Source organism: Aotus nancymaae, unplaced genomic scaffold (genome assembly GCF_030222135.1).
Source record: "Aotus nancymaae isolate 86718 unplaced genomic scaffold, 86718_ANA_hifiasm-v0.15.2.pri h1tg000051l, whole genome shotgun sequence".
Taxonomy (NCBI): domain Eukaryota; kingdom Metazoa; phylum Chordata; class Mammalia; order Primates; family Aotidae; genus Aotus; species Aotus nancymaae.
In genome coordinates, this window is record NW_026988465.1 from 23,709,402 (window position 1) to 23,736,720 (window position 27,319).

At 36.8% G+C, this 27,319-nt stretch overlaps 2 pseudogenes; both read left to right on the forward strand.

Moving 5' to 3' along the window:
- Positions 1-26,520, forward strand: part of LOC105714480 (zinc finger protein 254-like) — a 45,580-nt pseudogene extending 19,060 nt beyond the window's left edge.
- Positions 13,574-14,298, forward strand: LOC135269245 (MAPK-interacting and spindle-stabilizing protein-like; annotated as a pseudogene).
- Positions 26,521-27,319: the final 799 nt, after the last annotated feature.

Consider the following 27,319-nt stretch of genomic DNA (forward strand, 5'->3'; position numbering starts at 1 on the left):
TCCTTTACCATTATGTAATACCCTTTGTCTCTTTTGATCTTTGATGGTTTAAAGTCTGTTTTATCAGAGACTAGAATTGTAACCTCTGCTTTCTTTTTGCTTTTGATTTGCTTGGTAAAAATTACTCCATCTCTTTATTTTGAGCCTCTGTGTGTGTCTGCGTGTGAGATGGGTCATGATTCTTTATCCAGTTTGCCAGCCTGTTTCTTTTTATTGGGGCATTTAGCCTATTTACTTTTTAGGTTAATATTGTTATGTGTGAATTTGACCCTGCCATTATGATGCTGGTTATTTTGCCCATTGATGTAGTTTCTTCCTCGCATTGATGGTCTTTACAATTCGGTATGTTTTCCCAGTGACCGGTACCAGTTGTTCCTTTCTATGTTTAGTACTTCCTTAAGGAGCTGTTGTAGGGCAGGCCTGGTGCTGTTCTTTAGGTTTTCTTTGCACTTATCTTTCTTTGGTAAATGAAAGCTCTCTTCTTTGTTTACAGGCCAGAAAAACTGAAAACAAACACGCAAACAAGAAAACAGGCTCTTTCACTTACTGGATGTTTGACAAAATAGTTTTTGGGGCCAAAACATTGGCATTACTGGTGAGCTTGTTAGAAATTCAGTAACTCAGACTTGATTTCAGATCTCCTGAAAAAATAATCCACATTTACAAGATGTCCAGTTTTGTACACATTAAAATTTGAATGGTACCTTCTAACTCAACATGTCTATCTTGTATGAAAAATAAAAACAACTATGTCTTTTTCTTCTGAAAAATATACAGAACTCATTCTGTATTATGTAAATATAGCACACAAAAATGCACGTGTTAGTGTTTGTGCCCTCTATTTTCCACTTTATCATCCAGACAAGTATCATATATACACTGATGTTGTGGATATTATGCTACTCTCTTTTCTCAGAGTTAGAGAATATGTTACAAAATGTTTCTATATTGACAATTATTTTATTGGATAGTTTCAGCCACTCTTATAAGTCAGAACATGTTCTACTCACTTTCTCATTTTACCTTGAGTCAAATGAAAAATTCTGCCCATACCCACTTTGTAAATATGTGTGTTTGTGTGTGTTTTCCAGGGACCATTGACATTTAGGGATGTGGCCATAGAGTTCTCTCTGGAGGAGTGGCAATGCCTGGACACTTCACAGCAGAATTTATATAGGAATGTGATGTTAGAGAACTACAGAAACCTGGCCTTTCTGGGCGAGGATAGCTTTAATATGGAACTCCTAATGTAAACTAAAGGTTTCATTACTTTTTTGTAGAACGTATTTTGCTTATTTATACTTTCAGATTTCTGTTTTCAAGAAAATCCTGGGGATTTGTCTGTTTAGAAAAGAATTTCTTGAAGATATTTTATTTTGACCCGAACTTTCCATATTCCTGAGCTGATCTGTGTCCTTCACTTTAGTGGTAATTTCAGTAGTTTAGTGGCATAGAACATTGTTTCTCACACCTTAAAGTCTAATTGCCATCAGGAATTTTTGATTGAGTAGTAACAGGCAGTGAAATTAAGAATCTATAAAATTAAAATATTTCATAAATATTTAAAAATTTCTGTTACAAATTGGTATATTGGGATACATTTATTAGAATATTATATCCTCTTTACTGAGCACATTACTAAGTTGGTAACTGGAAAACATGAGCAAGATTCATGTTATTTTTAATAAAACAGGTATTGCTGCCTCTAAGCCAGAGTCGATCACCTGTCTGGAGAAAGCAAAAGAGCCCTGGAAGATGAAGCAACATGCGATGGTGGATGAACCCCCAGGTCGGTGAGAGTGAATACAACAGACGACATGGATGAGCGGTCCAAAGTCAAGGAGAAAGCCAGTCTTTAAAGTGATTTGGGAAGCTGTTATCCAAAGGAAATAGTTTCTGAGAAGCCTGTAATTTAAAAAAAATTATACTCTCACATAAGGGCATCTTCTGTCTTATGCTTCTAAAGTATCTAAGAATTCTACTTTTCCTTAAATGTCCTTCCTTCCTACAGTGACAGCCAAAGTACTGTTCATGGCAGATAATAAAGTGTAAAATCTGATTTATTTTTTCTTGTTTTTGTGGAGAGACAGGTATCTGCATAATTTTGATATACTGTATGTTAACCTATTTTTTTTTTTTTTTTTTTTGAGATGGGGTTTCAGCATGTTGGCCAGGATGGTCTCAATTTCCTGACCTCATGATCCACCCACCTCGGCCTCCCAAAGTGCTGGGATTACAGGTGTGAGCCACTGCACCTGGGGTTAACCTTTTTTTTAAGTTCTCATTTTGCATCATGACTGAAATGCATGACAGCAGTGGTTTCTGTTCCATTGATTTTTAAGAAATTTTTTCTGCACATTTCATCCTGTCTTCACTACTGTGGTCTTGAAATATTGTTCAAAATTATAAAGTGTGATGTCATTCTGCTTTGTTCTTTTTCCTCAAGATTGTGTTGGCTATTCAAAGTTTATTGTAATTTTACGTACATTTTAGGGTTATATTTTTTATTACTGTGGAATAATACTGGAATTTTGATAAGGAGTCTGTTGAATCTATAGATCACTTTGCATATTATGGCAGTTTCACAATACTTATTCTTTCAATAGAAATATTTTAAAATTTATTTTTGCCCTCTCTAATTTTTATCATTGATACAGTTTTCACTTAAAAGATTTATAAGTTCCTTGGTTAAATTTGTTGTAAAATTGATTATTTTACTGCTATTGTAAATTAGATTTTTTTTCTTTATCAAATAGTTTGTTTTAGGTATATGGAACCATAACTTTTATGTTAATTTATATTTTGCTAATAAACTGAGTAGTATTAAATTTATTAGTTTACACAGATTTTAATATAGTGTTTATGTTTTGTTAATATATAAGATTACATGATATACAAACAGCAACATTTTACTTATTGGTCTTCAATATCAATGTCTTTAAATTTTTCTTTTGACTATTTCTTCTTCCATATACTTTCAGTGCGATGTTAAAATAGAAGAATTGACAATAAGAAATAATAATTTTGCATTGGTGTCTGTAAATTTGAATGAGCAAACAGCTCTCCAAGTTTTTATAAACTGATTTGAGAAAGTAAAAATCGATTTTTGTTGGGTCTGCCAAGTGATAGAATGCCCTCTGGGTTTGAGGTGAAGAGGGGTTATAGCTTGGTCTTCAAGCTGCTGGGTTTGCACGCAGGTCCACCATTAGCTGTCTCGTTAAAAGGGGCTTGGATAGTTGTAATTCTCATTTAACTTTTGGACAGAGTGAATATTCTTCAGGACTTTGCTCTGTAGGGCAGCTTCAAGGGCAGCTTTCTGCAGTCAGGTCTGCATATGGTGGGCTTTATATCAATATGTGGATGAGCATGGCTTTCACTGAGTACAAAAGAGGTTTCTCCCAGGTCACTCTGAGTTTGTACATAGCCAGAACTGGTCATGAACTGAGTCATGGATCTGCTTCAGGGATCACAGTAAAAGTCATGATCTGTAGGCCTGCTGGATGGCTATAAAATGGGGGACTTCATCCAGGCCTCTGGAAAAACAGGACCTCCCTCAGACTGTGGCTGGGAAAAGTTAGGGATAGTTATAGATTAAGTTCAAAATTCTCAGTGGAATCAAGTTAGGTGGAACATTTTCTCATCTGTAGCCAAAAACAGTAGTTTAGTAGTTTGCTACCTGAATGAGTGCCTTCCTTCTAAAAAAGATTGCCTTCAATCTTGGGCCTTAGCAGCATTTCACAACTCCCTTCCTGAATCTCAGAGCTCTCTTAATGGCACTTATTTTTGAGATGGGGTCTTGCTACATTACCCAAGCAGGTCTTAATATTTTTACCGGAAGCAATTCTTCAACTTTAATGTACCATGTAGCTGACATTTCAGGTGGGATCCGTGATGCCTGCTTCTCTCATAAAGGCATTTTTGTCAGGAATAGCTTACGAGTTTTCTTGCTGTCAGGGGATAAGTAAACAGGGAACCCTTTTTTTTTTTTGAATCTTATTAATGTCACTCTCCATATAAATTTTTACTTTCTATTTTTTACTTCAAATTTGTCTGTAATTCTAGATTCAGACATTTAGGGCAATATACTAAAATTTACATGTACCTGAATTAGATAGTATACAGGCAGGCAAAAAGGAATTATAGAATTTTCAACCATTTTTGTGAAAAATGCATATATTTAAAACATAAAAATTTATACATTTTGGCTTTTCTTAATTTATACATATATTTTCTATTTTTATTATATATATATATGTATTTTTTATTGCACTTTATGTTCTGGGGTACATGTGCAGAACATGCAGGATTGTCACATAGGTATATACATGGCAATGTGGTTTGCTGCCTGTATCCCTCCATCACCTATATCTGGCATTTCTCCCCATGTTATCCCTCCCCAACCTCCCCATCCCCTGCTGTCCCTCCCCTCTTCCACACCAACAGACCCCAGTGTGTGATGCTCCCCTCCCTGTATCCATTTGTTCTCATTCTTCAACACTTTCCTATGAGTGAGAACATGCGGTGTTTGATTTTCTGTTCTTGTGTCAGTTTGCTGAGAATGATGGTTTCCAGGTTCATCTATGTCCCTACAGAGGACACAAACTAATCATTTTCTGTGGCTGCATGGTATTCCATGGTGTATATGTGCCACATTTTTTTTTCCAAAAGGGAAGCACAAGAAAAAGCAAAGAGAGACATAAAATGAGAGGAGAAGTTATACCATTAAGAGTACTATCAAAGTAAGTCTATGGTTTAAATTCTGTTGTCATTGGTTTTACAATCCAATGTTCCACATTTTCTTTGTCCAGTCTATCATCGATGGGCATTTGGGTTGGTTCCAGGTCTTTGTTATCGTAAACAGTGCCATGATGAACATGTGTGTGCATATGTCTTTACAATAGAATGATTTATAGTCCTTTGGGTATATACCCAGTAATGAGATTGCTGGGTCAAATGGGATTTCTATTTCTAGGTCCTTGAGGAATCACCACACTGTCTTCCACAATGGTTGAACTAATTTACACTCCCACCAACAGTGTAAACGTGTTCCTATTTCTCCACGTCCTCTCCAGTATCTGTTGTCTCCAGATTTTTTAATGATTGCCATTCTAACTGGCATGAGAGGTTATCTCAATGTGGTTTTGATTTGCATTTCTTTAATGACCAGTGATGCTGAGCATTTTCTCATGTTTATTGGCCTCACATGTCTTCTTTTGAAAAGTGTCAGTTCATGTTCTCCCACTTTTAAGTGTTTTTTTTTTTTTTTTTTTTTTCTTGTAAATCTGTTTTAGTTCTTCGTAGATTCTGGATATTAGCTCATTGTCAGATGGTAGATTGCAAAACTTTTTTCCCATTCTGTTGGTTGCATATTCACTCTAATGATTGTTTCTTTTGCTGTACAGAAGCTCTGGGGTTTAATTAGATCCCATTTGTCTATTTTGGCTTTTGATGCCAATGCTTTTGGTGTTTTAGTTGTGAAGTCCTTGCCTATGCTGGTGTTCTTTTTGCCTAGGTTTTCTTCTAGACAAGAAGAAACATTTTATGGTGTTAGCTCTTATGTTTAAGCCTTTAATCCATCTGGAGTTAATTTTAGTTTAAGGTGTCAGGAAGGGGTCCAGTTTCTGCTTTCTGCATATGGCTAGCCAGTTTTCCCAACACCATTTATTAAACAGGGAATCCTTTCCCCATTGCTTGTTTTTGTCAGGTTTGTCAAAGATCAGATGGTCGAAGATGTGTCACGTTGCCTCTGAAGGCCTGTGTTATATTCCCTTGGTGTATATTTCTGTTTTGGTACCAGTACCATGCTGTTTTGATTACTGTAGCTTGTAGTATAGTTTGAAGTCAGGTAGCATGATGCCTCCAGCTTTGTTCTTTTTGCTTAGGATTGTCTTGGCTATGCAGGCTCTCTTTTGGTTCCATATGAAGTTTAAGGTGTTTTTTTCCAGTTCTGTGAAGAAGGTCATAGGTAGCTTGATTGCAATAGTGTTGAATGTATGAATTACCTTGGGTAGTATGGCCATTTTCACAATATTGATTCTTCTTAACCATGAGCATGGAATGTTTTTCCATAGTTTATGTCCTCTCTTGTTTCATTGAGCAGTGGTTTGTAGTTCTCCTTGAAGAGGTCCTTTACATCCTTTGTTAGTTGTATTCCTAGGTATTTTATTCTCTTTGTAGCAATTATGAATGGCAGTTCATTCTTGATTTGGCTCTCTTTAAGTCAAATTAAGGTTAGTGTATGGAATGCTTGTGATTTTTGCATATTGATTTTGCATCCTGAGACTTTGCTGAAGTTGCTTATCAGTTTCAGGAGATTTTGGGCTGAGACAATGGGGTCTTCTAAATATACAATCATGTCATCTGCAAATAAAGACAATTTGACTTCCTCCTTTCCTAATTGAATACAATTACTTTCTTTTTCTTGCCTGATTGCTCTGGCTAGAACTTCCAATACTATATTGAATAGGAGTGGTCAGAGAGGACATCCTTGTCTAGTGCCAGATTTCAAAGGGAATGCTTCCAGTTTTTGCCCATTCAGTATTATATTGTCTGTGGGTTTGTTGTATATAGCTTTTATTATTTTGAGTTCTGTCGATACCTAGTTTATTGAGAGTTTTTAGCATAAAGGGCTTTTGAAATTTTTCAAAGGCCTTCTCTGCATCTATTGAGATAATCGTGATTTTTGTCTTTGGTTCTGTTTATGTGGTGAATTACCTTTATAGATGTGCATATGTTGAACTAGTCTTGCATCCCCAGGATGAAGCCTACTTGATCATGATGAATAAGCTTTTTGATGTGCTGTTGCAGTTGGTTTGCCAGTATTTTATTGAAGATTTTTGCATCTATTTTCTTCATGGATATTGGCCTGAAGTTTTCTTTTCTTGTTGAGTCTCTGCTGGGTTTTCATATCAGGATGATATTGGTCTCATAAAATGGTTTGGGAAGGATTCTTTCTTTTTGTATTGTTTTGAATAGTTTCAGAAGGAGTGGTACCAGCTCCTCTTTGTATGTCTGGTATAATTTGGCTGTGAACTCATCTGGACCTGGGCTTTTTTCGGATGGTAGGCTATTAATTGCTGCCTCAACTTCAGCCCTTGTTATTGGTCTATTCAGGGTTCAACTTCTTCCTGGTTTAGGCTTGGGAGGGTGCAAGTGTCTAGGAATTTATCCATTTCTTCCAGGTTTACTGGTTTGCATTCATAGAGTTGTTTGTAGTAATCTGATGGCAGTTTGTATTTCTGTGGAATCTGTGGTGATATCCCCTTTATCATTTATCATTTTTTTATTGCATCTATTTGATTCTTCTCTCTTTTCTTTTTTATTAATCTGGCTGGTGGTCTGTCTATTTTGTTGATCTTTTCAAAAAAACAGCTGCTGGATTTATTGTGTTTTTTTGAAGGGTTTTTTGTGTCTCTATCTCCTTCAGTTCTGCTCTGATCTTAGTTATTTCTTGTCTTCTGCTAGCTTTTGAGTGTTTTTTTTATCTTGCTCCTCTAGCTCTTTCAGTTTTGATGATAGGGTGTCAATTTTAGATCTTTCCTTGCTTCTCATGTGGGCATTTATTGCTAAAAATTTTCCTCTACACACTGCTTTAAATGTGTTCCAGAGATTCTGGTACATTGTATCTTCATTTTTGTTGGTTTCAAAGAACATCTTTATTTCTGACTTCATTTCATTGTTTATCCAGTCAACATTCAAGAGCCAGTTGTTCAGTTCCCATGAAGTTGTACAGTTCTGTGTTAGTTTCTTTTTTTTTTTTTTAATTGCATTTAGGTTTTGGGGTACATGTGAAGAACATGCAAGATTGTTGCATAGGTACACACATGGCAGTGTGATTTTCTGCCTTCCTCCCCATCACCTATATCTGGCATTTCTCCCATGCTATCTCTCCCCACTGAGTTAGTTTCTTAATCCTGAGTTCTAATTTGATTACCTTGTGGTCTGAGAGACTGTTTCTTATAATTTCCATTCTTTTGCATTTGCTGAGACTTAATTTACTTCCAATTATGTGGTCAGTTTTAGAGGAGGTGTGATGTGGTGCTGAGAAGAATATATATTCTGTGGATTTGGGGTGGCGAGTTCTGTAGATGTCTATTAGGTTTGCTTGGTCCAGATCTGAGTTCAAGTCCTGGATATCCTTGTAATTTTTTGTCTCATTGATCTGTCTAATATTGACAGTGGAGTGTTAAAGTCTCCCACTATTATTGTGTAGGAGTCTAAGTCTCTCTGTGGGTCATTAAGAACTTGCTTTATGTATCTGGGTGCTCCTGTATTGGGTGCATATGTATTTAGGATCATTATCTCTTCTTGTTGCATTGATTATTTTGCCATTATGTAATGCCCTTCTTTGTCTCTTTTGATCTTTGCCGGTTTAAAGTCTATCTTTTCAGAGACTAGGATTGCAACTCCTTCTTTTTTTGCTCTCCATTTGCTTGGTAAATCTTCCTCCATCCCTTTATTTTGAGCCTATGTGTGACCTTGCATGTGAGATGGGTCCTGGGTACAGCACACTGATGGGTTTTGGCTTTTTATCCAATTTGCCAGTCTGTGTCTTTTGATTGTGACATTTAGCCCATTTATATTTAAGGTTAATATTGTTATGTGTGAATTTGATCCTGCCATTTTGATGCCAGCTGTTTGTTTTGACCGGTAGTTGATGCAGTTTCTTCATCGTGTCAATGCTCTTTGCCATTTTTGGAGTGGCTGGTACTGGTTGTTCCTTTTTATGTTTCATGCTTCCTTCAGGAGCTCTTGTAAGGCAGGCCTGGTGGTGATGAAATCTCTCAGCAGTTGCTTGTTTGTAAAGGATTTTATTTTTCCTTCCCTTATGAAGCTTATGAAGTTTGGCTGGATATGAAATTCTAGGTTGAAAATTCTTTTCTTTAAGGATGTTGAATATTGGCCCTCACTCTCTTCTGGCTTGGAGGGTTTCTGCCAAGCGATCTTCTGTAAGTCTGATGGGCTTCCCTTTGTGTGTAACCCAACCTTTCTCTCTTGTTGCCCTTAGCATTTTTTCCTTCATTTTAATCCTGGTGAATCAAATGATTATGTGCCTTGGGGTTGCTCTTCTTGAAGAATATCTTTGTGGTGGTCTCTGTATTTCCTGGACTTGAATATTGGCCTGCCTTGCTAGGTTGGGGAAGTTCTCCTGGATAATATCCTGAAGAGTGTTTTCCAACTTGGATTCATTCTCTCCATCACATTGAGGTGCACCTTTCAAATGTAGATTAGGTCTTTTCACATAATCCCATTTATTTTTAGATTTTGTTCATTTCTTTTCACTCTTTTTTCCTCTAATCTTGCCTTCTTGTTTTATTTCATTGATTTGATCTTCAATATCTGATATCCTTTTTTCTGCTTGGTCGATTCAGCCATGAAACTTGTATATGCTTTGCAAAGTTCTCATGCTGTGTTTTTCAGTTCCATTGAGTTATTTATATTCTTCTCTAAGCTGTTTTTTCTCATTAGCATTTCATCAAACCTTTTTTCGAGGTTCTTAGTTTCTTTGCATTGGGTTAGAACATGTTCTTTTAGCTCAGAGAAGTTTGTTATTACTCACCTTCTGAAGCCTGTTTCTGTCAATTCATTAGACTCATTCTCCATCCAGCTTTGTTCCCTTGCTGGTGAGGAGTTGTGATCCCTTGGAGGAGGAGAGGCATTCTGGTTTTGGGTGTTTTCATCCTTTTTGCACTGGTTTCTTCCCATCTTTGTTGATTTATCTGCCTGTGGTCTTTGTAGTTGGTGATTGTCAGATGGGGTCTTTGAGTGGATGTCCTTTTTGTCAATGATGAAGTTATTTCTTTCTGTTTTTTAGTTTTCCTTCTAACAGGCCCCTCTGCTGTAGGACTGCTGGAGGTCCTCTCCAGAACCTGCTTGCCTGGGGATCACCTGTGGCAGCTGCAGAACAGTGAGGGTTGCTGCCAGGTTCTTCTTCTGTTATCTTTGTCCCAGAAGGATACCCGCCAGATGTCGGCGTGAACTCTCCTCTATGAGGTGTCTCTTTGGATATATAGGGGTCAGGGAGCTGCTTGAGGAGACAGTCTGTCCCTTATAGGAGCTGAAGTGCGGAGCTGGGTGCTCCATTGTTCCATTCAGAGCTGCAGGACAGGTGAGTTTATGTCTGCTGCAGAACTCATAATCGCCTTTTTTCCCAGGTGCTCTGTCCTGGGAAGGTGGGGCTTTATTTAGAAGTTCCTGATGTGCTCCTGCCTTTTTTCAGAGCTACCTAGCCCAGCAAGGAGGTAGCCTAGTCACAGTCTGCCAGCAGAGGTGCTGAGCTGTTGTGGGCTCTGCCCAGCTGCTGTGTGAACTTCCTTGTGGTTTTGTTTATAGAGGTATAGTTAGAACTGCCTCGGTAATGGTGGTCTGCCTCAGTAATGGCAGACTGCCTCGGTAATGACGGATTTCCTCAGTAATGGTGGACTGCCTCAGTGATGGTGGATGCCCTTCCCCTCACAGAGCTGGACTGTCCCTGGTCCAGCTGCTCTTGCTTCAAAACTCTCAATGCAGAGCATTTCAGATTTCTGGTCTTTGTTGGGGGTGGGACCTGGTGAGCCAAATCACCTAGCTCCCTGTTTCAGACCCCTTTTTTTCAGTTGGATAGGCGGCTCTGTCTCCCAGGCATTCCAGGTGCCAGTTGAAGTGGCCACCCAGATTTGTGTGAGTTTTTGTGTGGAGACCCACTGCGCTGGCTGAAACAGCCATGCTGGAAACTCATGGCACTTTTCAGCCTGGGAATCTCCTGGTCTGTGGGCAGTAATAACTTATTTGGAAATGTGGTGATCACTCACCCTCTGTTTTGTTCTTGCTGGGAACTGCACTCCAGAGCTGTTCCTATTTGACCATCTTGGATCCGCCCCCTGCCTCCCCCACTATTTTCTTTGAAATGCTTCTGTGGTAAAAGGTTCTCACTAGCATCTCCTATTTATGGTTATACTGCATTTTCTTTGAAATTTTATTGCCATACAATAGATACTAAATTTAAATTACTAAATTTAAAATGCCTGCCATCTCTGAACGCAGTTAATGTCAAACATTGCTGTTAACTAGACAAAAATTATTGGTTAATGTAAATTAATGTTGCCAACTATATTTTATGAGTAAACATTTCTTTCATTATTGTCTTGAAGTTCTATATTAGTGTATCTTTTTAGTGTAAGTTTCTTAATATCAGTTTATTGTGTTTGTGGTTTTATGTATTAGAATTTTAGACAATTTGCAATTTTGTTTGTATACTTTAAGTGAATGTTGGGTTTAATTAAAAGATAAATGAGCCACATGTCTATCACAATCAGATTATATGTATGTGTATGTTTATATTTACACATATGACCCTAATATTGGTTATAGCTTATCTTGTCTATATTCTTTCTTAGCTCATTTTCTTGTTTTTCTTCTTGTTTTATTTGAGGTGGAGTGTTGCTCTTGTTGCCGAGGCTGGAGTGCAATGCACAATCTCGGGTCACTTTGGTCTTCTTAAATTTACTTGTTGTTGTTGTTATATTTGTTGTTTTTGTTTGGAGACATGATCTTACTCTGTCACCCAGCCAGAGTGTACTGGCCTGATTTTGGCTCACTGCAGCCTCGACCTATTGGTCTCAAGTGATCTTACCACCTCAGTGTCTCAAGTAGCTGGGACTATTCTTTGATTAGTTTTAGGGATAGTGTCTCACTATGTTAACCAGGCTGGCCTCAAACTTTTAACTCCAAGTGATTCTTTCACCTTAGTCTCTCTTAATGTTGGGATTGGAGGCAAGAGCTACACCACCCAGCTGGCATTTCTATATTTAATAAGACTTAGTATGTGTCCTAACACAGTACCCAAGTGCAAAGAAGACTGTTTTGTATTCTCTTGCTTTTGACTGTAATGTTTTGTATGTGTCGGTTAAACCATGTTGGTTTATAATATGGTTTTCATGTTCATGTTCTCCAAACCTTATGCTGTAATGTAATCCTTAATGTTGAATGTGGGATCTAATGAGAGATGTTTGGGTCATGGGGGCAAAGTCCTCATAAATAGCTTGGCACTATCTTCTTGGTAATTGAAATGTTTACACTCCGTTAATTCAAACGAAAACTGGTTTATTAGAGAACCCGTCTTCTTCACCTCATATTTGCTCTGTCTCTTATGTGATATGTACACTTACTCTTCACTTTCAACCATTATTGTAAGCTTGCTGACATTCTCACCAGAAGCAGATGCTGGTACACAGTTTTTGTATAGTCTGCTGAATTGTGAGCCAAATACACTTGATTTCTTTATAAATTATCCACTCTCAGGTATTCCTCTATGTGCAAAATAATTAATACAGTCTGTAATATCTAGGTTTTCTGTTTTCTTATTGATTTTCTTATCTGAATTTTCTGTTTATTGTTGAAAATGGTGTCTTGATGTCTAAAATTATTATGTTGCTATGTATTTCTTGCTTTACTTTTGTCAATGTTTGCTTTATATATTTTGGAACCCTGATGTTATACAGATAGAGATAGATAGATTAGATAGATAGATAGATAGATAGATATAATAGTTATAGATTTGTGGTAAATCAACTCATTTTACCAGTATATAATATCAATGTTTGTCTCACATTAGCACTTGACTTAAAGCATATTATATCTAGTATCCTATTGTAGCTACTATTTTCATAAAATACAGGTTTTTTCTCAGTCTGTGGTTTAGTCTAGTGGACTCAGTACTTAAGTGAGTCTTGTAGGAAGCATATTGTTTGCTTTTTTCTTAAGCCACTAAATAATTGTATGATTTTTTAAAATAATTTTATTTATCTATTTGTTCATTCATTTATTTTTGAGATAGGTCACACTCTGTCAACCAAGCTGATTTGCAGTGTTGTGATCATGGCAGCCTCAACCTCCCAAACTCAGAAGATTCTTTCATTTCAGCCTCTCAGGTAGCTGGGTTATAAGTATGTAGCGTCACACCTGTAATCTTCTGAGATCCAGTAATTAGCCCACCTTAGCCTCCCAAAGTCCTGAGATTATGTTTCTTTTTCATTCATGCTTTATTTCTTTCTTTCTTTCTTTTTTTTTTTTTTGAGACTAAGTTTTGCTCTTGTCACCCAGGCTGGAGTGCAATGTTACGATCTTGGCTCACTGCAACATCCGCCTCCCAGGTTCAAGTGATTCTCCTGCCTCGGTCTCTTGAGTAGCTGGGATTACTGGCACCCGCAGGCACCCACAACCATGCCCAGCTAATTTTTGTATTTTTAGTAGAGTCGGGGTTTCACCATGTTGGCCAGGCCAGTCTCGAACTCCTGACCGCTGGTGGTCTGCCCTCCTCGGCCTCTCAAAGTGCTAGGATTACAGGTGTGAACCACTGCACCCATCCTACATTTCTTTTTATTAAGTAGTTTAATTAATTTATATTTAAAATTATTTCTTAAAAATAAAATTATGGATGCCAGGAGGAGCCGCGCCCTGCTGATGCTGTTGCCACTGCTGCTCTCGCTGCCGTCAGTCAGAGTGTGCCCGCTTCTTCAGGGCCCAGTCCCTCAGACCCATCACTGCTTCTAGACTCTACTGCAGTCTCGGATCTTGCTGGGAAAATGTCTGATAATTTTCGTTGGCAGATGCATTACCTGAACTCTCCCCTGCCAAAACTTCTGCTGTGAGCAATACAAAACCTGGCCAACCTCCTCAAGGCTGTCCAGGCTCCGACCCTTGGAATAATCTGAGTGCTCCGCCTTCTGTACCATCTGGACTCCCACCACGTGCAACACCCTGTACTGTGCCTTTTGGACCAGCACCAGTGGGAATGTATCCCTCTGTGCCTCCCACCAAACCAACTTGAGGACCCCCAGCACCCTTTCCTCCTTCCAGACCATCACACCCCCAACCTGGTGGTCCTTATCCAGCCCCAACTATGCTGGGCCCTGACCCCACAGGGCCATATCCTACATCAAATATACCCTTTCCAGAGCTACCTAGACCATGTGGTGCACCCACACATCCAGCTGCAGCTGGTCCTTTAGGTCCATGGGGATCCATGTCTTCTGGACCTTGGGCACCAGGAATAGGAGGGCAGTATCCTACCCCTAATATGCCATATCCATCTCCAGGACTGTATCTGGCTCTTCCTCCTCCCCAAGCCCCTGGGCAGCACCACCTGTTCCATGGAACACTGTTCCACCAGGAGCCTGGGGACCACGAGCTCCATATCCTGCCCCTACAGGATCTTATCCTACACCAGGACTCTATGCTACTCCCAAAAATCCTTTCCAAGTGCCTTCAGGAACTTCTGGTGCTCCACTGATGCCTGGTGGCCCCGATTCTTACCATTAAGTTAACAATGGATGAAGAGATGATGCTTTGTTTTTTGAAGTACATCTATATGCACATGAATGCCTATATAAAAATTGCTGGTTTCACTATTAGAGGGCATTCATGGAAGAACACTCTTGCACCTCTCAGAGAAGATAACTGTCTCTTGTACTTGGATGTGTCGTACATTATATGTATACAATCAGATAAAAAAGCATGGAAGTAAATCATTCAGATGTGATTTTTATTTGATTTTCATGGAAAGTTAAAGTGATTAAGTATATTGAATAGCTCTTTGACAGAATTTGTTTAAACTATGAAACTATGCACTTAAATATCTAAGATGATGTGGAGTATTGTTAGAATCTGCAACTCATTGACAATTTATTTCAAGAATTTTTCTATAATCACTTTCCCCTCCTAAATAAGTAAACTTTGAGAATAACCCCTCACATCTAAACAAATGATGCCTCTCAACATTTTGAGCTGCTCTGTTGGATAAATAAACCTGGTCCTCCTGAGGTTATATTTTGGATATACATTTTAAAACTGTCAGTAATTATTGTCAGATGTGGAGTTCAGTAGCCAGCCAATGTTCAGTTTTATCCTTGAGCTTTTAATAAAAACTTCCTGGTTTGTTTTTAGTTATATGAGTCATAAAGCACTAAAGTCTCCTCTTTATGGAAACTTTTTTCTTTTTAATCCAGGCCAACATGTATGTAAATTAAATTTTTAGATAACTGATTATCTCTTTGTACTATTTAAGATTTGATTATGAGATGCGCATATTGCTTTGGGAAAAGCTCAAGGAAAGAAAGAATTCTCTCCTTTGTTTTGAACTTCAAACTAGATAAAACCTAGGTATTGCTTAATTGCGACAAGTTGTTTTCGTTGCCAGAAAAACCCGAGGCAGCTCTTCTGCCCAGGGCGTTCCTGCAGCTACCCCACCCCACTTGCCCTTGGTTCTTTAGAAGGAGCACATCCCTTGATTCCTCCTTGATGTGGTAAACTGGCACACTCAAGAGGTCTAAAACATAAAACAGTTGTGTTTAGAGAACCTTAAGTCATGCAGATATGACTGTTCTTTTTGTACGTGTGAATCAAAATAATGTATCTTTCAGAGTCTGGTTAAGCTATGTCATTGTCTCCTGCATAATTTCCTGAGTCTTTTTGTAAAGTGCTTATGTGCTTATGGCTAACAGTTCAGTTCTGTATTTGTTGACAGGTAACTAAGTGGAGTTGCGTGCCAATTTTGAAAAATTACCCTCTAGCTCTAACACTGAAAGTAATAATAAATTGTAGATCTCTGCAACTGAGTTTAAAGCCATATGACTGTATTGTTTATATATTAAGTATTATTTATAAGCACCAAAAAACAGCCCTAGTAGTTTTGTGGCACCTTAGTTTAAATCAGATTCTTAGATTTGGGGTAGACCTGCCCTTGTTATTTATTAGATAACATTTTGAATATATCCATTGGATTTCTAAAATGTATTGTGAATTTTCTCAAACAAACAGGATTTATGCTGGAGTTCTGTTTTTGCTTAGAAATAAAATATTTAGTTTATTTCTGTTCTAATTAAAATGTCAAAAAAAATAAAGTTACTAGTTTATTGTTTTATGTGTTCCTGGGTGGTATATTTTTTCTTATGTACTGTTTTATTTCCTTAAATTTTATTTTATTTGTGTAGTGATGTGCTTCAATTATTTTTTAAATTTTGTTTTGCATAGTCTCTATAAATATTATCTTCATAATCATCTTCTGTATTAATCTATTTTCATACTGCTGATAAATGCATACCTTAGACTGGGCAATTTACAAAAGAAAGAAGTTTATTGGACTTATAGTTTCATGTGACTGAGGAGACTTCACAATTATGGTGGAAGGTGAAAGGCGTGACTTACATGGTGGCAGATGAGAGAGAGAAAGCTTGTGCAGAAAAACTCTGTTATAAAGCCATCAGATTTCATGAGACTTATTCACTGTCATGATAACAGCACAGAAAAGACCTGCCCCCAGGATTCAGTTACCTTCCACAACATCCCTCCCAGAACATGTGGGAATTAAAGATGAGACTTGAGTTGGGACTCAGCCAAACCATATCATCTTAAAAAGTAAGGTTTACAGCTGGGCACGGTGACTCACACTTGTAATCCTAGCACTTTGGAAGGCCAAGGCAGATGGATCAACTGAGGTCAGGAGTTTAAGACCACCCCGACCAACGTGGTGAAACCCCGTCCCTACTACAAATATAAAATTAGGCAGGTGTGGTGGTGCATGCCTGTAATCCCAGCTACATGGGAGGCTGAGGCAGGAGAATTGCTTGACCCCAGGAGGTGGAGGCTGCAGTGAGCTGAGATCTGCCATTGCACTTCAACCTGGGCAATAAGAGTGAAACTTTGTCTGAAAACAAAAACAAAACAATGGAGTTTACATGTAACATTTTAAAATAAAACAATATATTTTAATCGCATGACAATTTCAATTGACTATAAAAATTACGTCTATATTTTTCAGTTATTAATATTAAAATTATACTGTGTATTGACATACTTATGCAGATTTTTGTTCTGTTTTAAATATTCTGCAGAAGAGCTTTAAGGGTTTCATGCATCATCATTATGATAGTAAAGAGTTTTATATTTCTGTATTTACATTTAACAGAGAGCTTTATTTTATATATGGTTTTATTATGCTGCTGTCCAGTATTATTTTATTTTTAAATAAAATTGACTCATTTTAGCATTTCTTTTCTTATTTGAAGAGTCTCACTGTATTACTCAGCCTGATCTTAAACTCTTGGTCTCTAGTGTTCTGACAGCCTTAACCTCCTGAAAGTGTAGAATTACAGGCATGAGCCACGGTGTCTGGCTACCACGTAGCATTTTTTTTTTTTTTTTTTTTTTTGTAGAATTGTGCTAGTGGTGATGAACAACACCCTCACCTTTTTTTTTGGAAATTTTTTTATTTTCATCTTTTTTAAAGTGAAACAAATTTAAATCAAGTAATATTGGTTAAAAGTATTTTTAAAATTATATCAAAATTTGGAAAATTTTCATTTTTTTAATCTTCAAGTAACTTCTGTATTATTTTTTCCCATATTTTTCTAAGATTTTCTTAATATATTGATCTACTTGATGAAACCTAATAAGTTTTACATTTCATAGTTTAATTTTATATTCTGGTGTTATGTATTTTAGGGTATGCTACTCCACATCTGTCAATTGTGTTTTTATTTTTTAGTAGATATTATAATTATGCATGACAATATTTGACTTTGTACAATTTAAGACAGTGTGGAGCAAAATGAAATATGAATCAGCCATTTTTTAAAAATATGATTCACATATGAATCAGCCAGATATTTTCCAACGGAATTATCTCTGTGTTTGTTTGCCTGCACAAGTGTTATCCTTGTATTATTTTTTTTTTTTTTTTTTTTTTTTTTTTGAGATGGAATTTCGCTCTTGTTACCCAGGCTGGAGTGCAATGGTGCAATCTTGGCTCACCGCAACCTCCGTCTCCTGGGTTAAGGCAATTCTCCTGCCTCAGCCTCCTGAGTAGCTGGGATTACAGGCATGCGCCACCATGCCCAGCTAATTGTTTGTATTTTTAGTAGAGACGGGGTTTCACCATGTTGACCAGGATGGTCTCGATCTCTTGACCTCGTGATCCACCCGCCTCGGCCTCCCAAAGTGCTGGGATTACAGGCATGAGCCACCGCGCCTGGCCCTTAATTTTTTTTTTTTTAATAAAGAAGGGGTTTCACCATGTTGGTCAGGCTGGGCTTGAACTCCCGACCTCAGGTGATCCTCCCACCTTGGCCTCCAAAGTGCTTGGATTACCGGCGTGAGCCACCACGCCGGGCCTCTTTCTTTTTTTTTTAGACAGAGTTTTGCTGTTGTTACCCAGACTAGAGTGCAATGGTGTGATCTCGGCTCACCGCAACCTCCGCCTCCTGGGTTCAGGCAATTCTCCTGCCTCAGCCTCCCGAGTAGCTGGGACTACAGGCGCGTGCCACCATGCCCAGCTAATTTTTGTATTTTTAGTAGAGACGGGGTTTCACCATGTTGACCGGGATGGTCTCGATCTCTTGACCTCGTGATCCACCCGCCTCGGCCTCCCAAAGTGCTGGGATTATAGGCATGAGCCACCGCGCCCGGCCGTATTATTTTTCTTTTATTTTTTAATTGTACTTTAGGTTCTGGGGTACATATGCAGATCATGCAGGATTGTTGCATAGGTACATACATGGCAATGTGGTTTGTTGCCTCCTTGTATTTTTTTTTTATAGTTTATATGTTTGTTGTACAGGTTTGTTGTGAATTGTTTTTTAATACTGTGTAGATGAGTAGTCATAAAATTCTTGTAATTTCCTTAATTTTTTTTTTTTTCCTGAGACAAACTCTTGCTCTGTCACCCAGGCTGGAAGGCAGTGGTGTGATCTCGGCTCTCTGCAACCTCCACCTCCCGGGTTCAAGCAATTCTCCTCCCTCAGCCTCCCGAGTAGCAGGGCTTACAGGTGCATGCCACTGTGCCTGGCTAATTTTTATATTTTTTTTGAAGAGGTGTTTCACTATGTTGGCCAGGCTGGTCTTGAACTTCTGACCTTGTGATCCACCCACCTCAGCCTCCCAAAGTGATGGAATTGCAGGCGTGAGCCACCATGCCCAGCAATTCTTGTAATTTCAATATCTTATTTATTTGTGAATCTGTATGATTTTTGTGTAGGAGAAACACTTTTGGATTTGAATAAATTTAAAACTATCATAACTCTTTTATAGATATTATTGTTTATTGTTACTTGCACAAAATTAACAAAATTTACCACAAAATATTTTTAAATATTCAGTTTAGTCATATTATTTTGACATTGTCATGCAACATATTGCTAACATGTTTTTATCTTGCAATGCTAAATCTTAATAAATATTAACCAACTACCTTTTTTTTTTTTTTTTTTTTTTTTTTTTTTATAGATTCAGTCTTGCTCTGTCACCCAGCCTGGAGTACAATGGCATGATTTCAGCTTACTGCAACCTTCACCTCTCAGGTTCAAGCAATTCTTGTACCTCAGCCTTCTGAGTAGCTGGGATTACAGGTGCTCATCACCATGAATGGTTAATTTTTGTATTTAATAGAGATGGGTTTTCACCATGTTGGCCAGGCTGCTTTCAAACTCCTGACCTTAGGTGATCCACCTGCCTTAGCTTCCCAGACTGCAAGGATTACACGTGTGTGCCACCCCACACCTGGCCCCATTTTTTTCTCTTTTATGGCACTTTGCACAGACCACTCTGTTCTTTTTTTCTAAGAGTGAACTGCTTCATGTATCACATGCAATCTCTGTCTTTTTGTGGCTGGCTTATTTCACTTTACATAATGCCAACAAGATTTATCTTTATAGTTGGTAGACTATTTCCTGATTTTTGAATACTGAGTGATTTTCCAGAATTTTTATATTTCAAATTGTATCTACTGAATGATTTGTTGAAAGAAATTTGCATTGCTTTTACCTATTGGCTTACAGTAACAATGCTGCAGTAATTATGATTATGTAAATGACTCCTTGTATGACCATATATGTAAAAGTTTATATATATATGCTAGATTCTATTTTATTAGTCTACTTTTTCACATTTATATTTATACCAAATTGTTTTAATTCTGTAGCTTTGTAATGTGTTTTGAATCAAGAACTTTAGTGCCTCTGGCATCGTTTCATTTCCTTCCTTCCCTTCCTTCTCTTCCTTCCTTCCTTCCTTCCTTCCCTTCTTTCAAGATTGTTGGGTACTTTATTGTCTCTTCAGATTCTTTATATTTTTGGGGTTGCTGTTTCTGTTTCTTCAAAAATGCAGTGAGAAATTTGAAAAAACATTGCATTAAATCTGGAGATTGCATGGAGCAGGATGGACCTCTTCACAATATGAACTATTTCAACCTTTGTATAAGAGCACACTCGAGAGTGTGTTGCTTAATTTGTATATATTTATAAATTTTTCAGTTTTTTTCTCTTATCATTGTATATACGCTCATTCCATTTCGGTCATAGAAAGTAGTTCATTGAATTTTATTTTTAAAAATTTTGGTAAGACTTCCTTTTTGGCCTAAGATGTGGTCTAGAGAGGAATATGTATGAGCTATTGAGAAGAGTGTGTATTCTGATGTTGAGGAGTGTTCTCCATAATTTTGTTTGGAATACTGTTTTTATACTGCCTTTAAGTAGTCTGTTCCCTTATTAACATTCTTTCTTGTTTTATTTTTATTATAGAAAGTGTGGTATTAAAATACCTTGCTATAATTATATTGCTTTCTATGTGTTTCTTCCATTCACATAGAGCATATATGTTCTCATTGTTCAACACCCACTTATGAGTGAGAACATGCAGTGTTTGCTTTTCTATTCTTGTGTCAGCTCACTGAGAATGATGGTTTCCAGCTTTATTCATGTCCCTGAAAAGGACATGAACTCATCCTTTTTTATGGCTGCACATAATATTCCATGGTGTGTATGTACCACATTTTCTTTTCTTTTTTTTTTTTCAACTAAAACTCAAGTACTAGAATTCAGATGTACCAGATTTTCTTTATTCAGGCTGTCATTCTTTGATTCTGTCATAAACTTGCTTTATATATTTGGGTATGTATATATATATTTGGATATATATACATATAGGATATATATATATATAAATTTGCTTTATATATTTGGACATAGTTGCTTTATATATATAATTTGCTTTATATATTTGGAACTCTAATGACACATACACATACACACACACACACATCATAGGCTCCCAGTGAGTGAATCTGTTATTTCTTGATGTCCTTCTTTGTTTCTTTGGAGTTTCAATTTCAATTATATTTTATAAAATATCATACTTTTTGACTTAAGATGTACCTTGTGTAATATTATTTTGACGGTTTCTGCTCTCATTTGATTAGTATTTGCATGGGATGTCTAATTCCATTCTGCCACTTGAGTCTTTTTTTATCATTAGATTTCAACTGCCTCTTGTAGAAAAGCAAGACGGATCTTGGCTTTTAAAATTTTTAAATAAATCTGTTTATTGAAAGTATGTCTCAATTTAAAAGTTAATTTTATATATATGTAAATAATTTTCTGAAAGAGAAGGACTTATTTTATTAAGTATTTTTATTTATTTGACAAAGAGATATCTTTGTTATTTCTTTGTGTCTCTGATGTTTTTATTGATATGCTTTTACTTATTTTCTTTGTGTATTTATACAGATATTTTTGTGGTACCCTGGGGATTATGTATAACCTCTAAAAGATATAACAATATATTTTAATCTGGTAAAAACATAAACAAGTTCATATAAAAATTATTTATGATTGCATCTTCCCTCAAATTTGACATTGATGTTGTTAATTATATCTTTTTGTGTTGTATATTCACTAACAAGTGTTTATATTAATTTCTATGCTTTTATTCTTCAAATTTCAGAGAATAATTATAAATGTTTTATTTTCTTTTTTCACTTTTTTAAAAATTTTATTTTTCTTACGTTTCCAAGGAGGTGTGTATAAATGTTTTCTTTTTTAAAAATTATTAAACTTTAATTTCTGTGGTACATGTGCAGAACCTGAAGGTTTGTTACGTAGGTATACACATGCTTTTGTGGTTTGCCACATTCATCACCCTGTCATGTACATTAGGTATTTCCCCTAATGCTATCTCTCCCCATTCCTCCACTTGTTGCTATCCCTCCCTTAGCCTCCAACCCTCTAGCAGGCCCTGGGGTGTGATATTTTCCTCCCTATGTCCATGTGTTCTTATTGTTCAACACCCACTTATGAGTGAGAACATGCAGTGTTTGGTTCTCTGTTCTTGTGACAGTTTGCTGAGAATGATGGCTTCCAGCTTTATTCACGTCCCTGCAAGGGACATGAACTCATCCTTTCTTATGGCTGCACATAGTATTCTATGGTGTATATGTGCCACGTTTTCTTAATTCAGTCTATCATTGATGGGCATTTGGGTTGGTTCCAAGTCTTTGCTATTGTGAACGTTTTCTACACTACTGAAATAATGCTATGAAATTCTGCTTTTGAGTATTTGCATATTTTTCCCAGAAAATAATGTATTTTTATATGATTATGTGTTTTTAAAATATCATGTTATTTTCAGTAGAAGGAACTGTTTTCAACATGTTTTATATGTAGGGGCTATGTAGTTACAATATACTTTTATAGAATTTGGTTACTTTGAAAGGTTTTTATTATTTTATTTTGCAGGACAGATTCACTGATGATATTATTCCCACTTAATTAAAGCTATTTTTTCCGCAGCTTTTTTCATGACTGCATCACACAGTTTCCTTATTGCCTGCAAAATTTTTGTTAACAGTTATGATTATCTCATAAGACTGTATTTGTAAATGGAACATCACTTTTGTTCTTCTTCTTCTTCTTCTTCTTTTTTTTTTTGGAGACAGAGTCTCACTCTACTCCTTAGCCAGACTGGAAAATAGTGGTGTGACCTTAGCTCACTGCAACCTCCACCTCCTGGGTTCAAGTGGTTCTTCAGCCTCAGCCTCCTGAGTAGCTGGGATTGCAAGCACATGCCAGCATACCCAGCTAAGTTTTGTAGTTTTAATAGAGACTAGGTTTCACCATGTTGGTCAGGCTGCTCTCAAACTCCTGACATCAGGTAACCTGCCCACCTCAGCCTTCCAAAGTGCCTGGACTCCAGGAGTGAGCCACCATGCCTGATTTGGGACATCACTTTTATATTCAGCTCCAAAGATAATCATTTTGTCTGTGGCTTTTGAAATTGTGCTTATATATGTGTTTGTTATAAATATCTTTTTGTGTTCCTAGTTTGTTAAACTTCTTTGTTTTTACATTTTTTTCTCTTTTAGGATCTGTTAATCTTTTTTGTGTGTGTTTTTTTCTCCAGAATTTCTAATATTTTGTAATCTTACATAATTTTATTTTCATCCTCATTTTTCTGATTTTCCATATTTGTCTCTGTATTTTAATCAGTATTTTTCAATTTATTAGCAATTATTTAAATTAATGTATACTTTTTTATGTTTTATTCAGAAAATTCTATATTTTTGGTGGGATTATGTTGCCCTATTTTGTATATATTATGATCTTTGATTTCGATTTGGACATTAAAAAAAGTTACTTGTCAGAATCTTTATAATGTAGTTTTTCTCTGGCAGTCTGAAAACAGTTGTCTTGACTGGTGATTATGGGAGTTTCTCATACATGTACTCTAAAATTTTGTGTTTAGTTTTATTTATTTCTTTTTACAGGCTTATTTCATTTATTTTTCTTGTATGAAATCCTGTGTTGTAGCTGCTGGAGCCTGGGTCCTCTGCACAGAGAATCTGGTGTAGGCCTTGTCGAGGTGGTCAGTGAATTTCTGATAGGGAGACTTGGTGAATACAGCCTCCTTCTGGAGATCGAGTGTCAGGTAGCTGTAGTTCTCAGAGATGGCATCAAAGGTGGCCTTGGTGAAGTTGTCCAGGGTGGCAGTGCAGCCCCTGGGTGAGGTGTAGCAGTCATCAATACCTGCCATCATGAGCAGCTTCTTGGGCACAGGCGCATGTGGCCCTGGGCACAGGGATGAGGCTCACCAGCACAGAGCCACAGTGGTCTTTAACCTTGTGAGAAATAGTGTGGAGCTTACCGATCTTGTTTCCCAGTAGCCTCTGCACACAGGGACAATGGAGAGCTTGGCCAGGACAATGGACCACTAAATACCCAGACCAATGTGGCCGTTGTAGTCCCCGATGGAAACAAACACTTTACACCTGGTGCGCTGGCTGACACGGGTCTGCTTATGCACCGCATAGTCTTCAAATCCTCATTCTTGAGACAGGCCCCCAGGAAAAAGTCAGTGATCTCAGATTCCTTGATAGGCATGGAGAAGAGACAGATCTTCAGGGACTTGATCTTCATGTTCTTAACCAGGCTGCCCAGATTGGTGACGGGCATCCACGCCTTATCTTTGGCCTTGCCTCCATAAGCTCTGTGGCCCAACCGCAGACCGGGCCCCAGACCTGTCCAAGGCTGAGACACTGGCTCTGATGCTGCTGCCCAAACATCCTCAGAAACCACCACTGTTCCCCATCCCAGGGCCCCCCACCGCAATGGCATCCTCCATTTTTTTTTTTTTTTCCCCTCAGAGAAGAAGCTGTGTTTTTTATTTAAGAGAGTTTACTAATGTTACTCTGTAGGAGTCAGTAATCACTTGCCATTCGGTTCCCGGTCTGTAGCTCTGCTGTCTCTCTGCTGCTGTAAGGTTTTTCTTTGGTCTCAGCAGATTCAAACTCTCATTTCAAAATATACCACCATTTCTTTCAGCACTTTATGTCATGAGAGATAGAAACCAGTGTCAGAAAAAGCCCCTAAAGCCAGAAATAACAGTGAATGTGCCGGTATTTTATTTTAAAACAGAAACCAAGAGCTGACAATTTACTTCTAAAGGCACTATGTTATAGTGGGAAGCAGGAAAAGCTGTGTTGGATAAATTTAACAGACTTTTATTTTTCTTTTATGTGGTTTTTTGTATTGTGTTCACCTGGGACACTGCACACAATTAACTCATTTATAAATTTTCCATAGAGGTATTTGGGTCTGTATGTTTCTGTTACACTTATATGTCTATGAAAGAATTAGGGCCTGTGGTATTTTGCAATGCCATTTTGATTATGTAGTTTGTATAATGTTATAGGTAAGATTTTTAAACTATATCCATGTGACATTAGCAAGTGGAGTAATTTATTATTTTTATTTACTTATTTTTCAGTTATATGTCCTCATTTTGCTGAAGACCTTTGGCCGGAGCAGGGCATGGAAAATTCTTTTCAAAAAGTAATACTGAGAAGATATGAAAAATGTGGACATGAGAGTTTACAGTTTAAAAAAGGCTGTAAATGTGTAGATGAGTGTCAGGTGGACAAAGAAGGTTATAATGGACTTAACCAGTATTTCACAACTACCCAGAGCAAAGTATTTCAATGTGATAAGTATCTGAAAGTTTTTAATAAATTTTTAAATTCAAACAGACATACTGGAAATAAATCTTTCAGATGTAAAAAATGTGTCAAATCATTTTGCATAATTTCACACAAAATGCAGCATAAAAGCATTTATACATGAAAGAAGTCCTACAAATGTAAAGAATGTGGAAAAACCTTTAATTGGTCCTCAACCTTTACTAATCCTAAAAAAATTCAAACTGAAGAGAAACCCTACAAATGCGAAGACTTTGGCAAAGCTTTTAAGCAACCTCAACCCTTCCTACACATAAAATAATTCATGCTAGAGAGAAACTCTACAAATGTGAAGAATGTGGCAAAGCTTTTAATCAAGCCTCAAATCCTACTACTCATAGGATAACTCATAGTGGAGAGAAACCTTATAAGTGTGAAGAATGTGGCAAAGCATTTATCTGGTTCTCAACCCTTACTAAACACAAGAGAATTCGTACTAGAGAGAAACTCTACAAATGTGAAGAATGCGACAAAGCATTTATATGGTCCTCAACCTTATCTAGACACAAGATTCACACTGGAGAGAAACCCTTCAAATGTGAAGCATGTAGCAAAGCTTTTAGCCAATCCTCAACCCTTAATACACATAAGATAATTCATACTGGCAAGAAACCCTACAAATGTGAAGAATGTGGCAAAGCTTTTAAGCAACTCTCAACCCTTACTACACATAAAATTATTCATGCTGGAGAGAAACTCTACAAATGTAAAAAATGTGGCAAAGCCTTTAACCAGTCTTCAATCCTTACTAACCATAAGAGAATTCATACTGGAGAGAAGCCCTACAAATGTGAAGAATGTGGCAAATCTTTAACCAGTCTTCAACCTTTACTAAACATAAAGTAATTCACACTGGAGTAATACCCAGAAATGTGAAGAATGTGACAAAGCCCTTTTTCTGGTCCTTAACCCTAACTAAACATAAGAGAATTCATACAGTAGAGCAAACCTACAAATGGGAAAAATTTGGCAAAGCCTTTAACCAGTCCTCATATCTTACTACAGATAAGATAACTCATATTGGAGAGAAATCTTACAAGTGTGAATAATGTGGCAAAGCATATAAAAAGTCTGAAATTCTTAATAGGCATAACATTCATGCTGGATGGAAACTCTACAAACCTGAAAGATGTGCTAAGGCTTTTTACAATGCCTCAAACTATTCTAAACATAAAGAAAATCAAATATATTTTCAGTTGCAGTAAATATAAAAGTTATTCAATTCAAAATTAAGTAAATATCAGGGGATAATTCACAGTTAGAAATATCTAGGGCATTCTAAAATTAGACGTTACATGAAATCAGAGTGCTGAGTATAGAAAATAGAAACTAAAGTTTGTGTAAGCATTATTTGTATATAACTTTAAAAGAATTAGAATATTTTTGGAGCATTGAAATTACATTCAAAGTATACTTTTGAAAATACAGATTTTTTTGAAAGTGAATAATAATGGTGTTAAACTCTGAAATTGCTTCATGCCGTTTTATTATTCCCAGTGTATTCACATGTGAGAGCATGTGCCTACTTGTTGCTGAATAAAAGATATGAGAGTTTCTTTTTTATTAGGCATTATTTATGATCTTTTTTTGTGGAAAGATAAGGACATAAAAATGTAAGATGCATGATGAAAATTTAAGTAGAGAGGCTCTTTGTAGTTAACTTATAATATTGAGTGATGCAAGAGGTAGGTGTTCAAAGTAATAGTCTTCTGAATTATTATGAAAGAAATATTCTTAATTTTACTTGAAATTTAGTAGTATGTTATTTTATTAATTGTGCTTTTATGGAGTAATATGTAGCATATTTTAAAATTATAAGTTAGGTGTGAACTTAACTTTTCAATTCAACATTTTTAACATGTTAAATATGATTGTGAATTCAATAAATTGTTATTATGCCACTAACCTATTCCACGTTAATCAAGGGTGTAGGTAAAAGATGGTAAGAATACACTATTTGGTAAGGTAATGGACTAACATCTCTAGTAATCTTTTTTGCCAGTA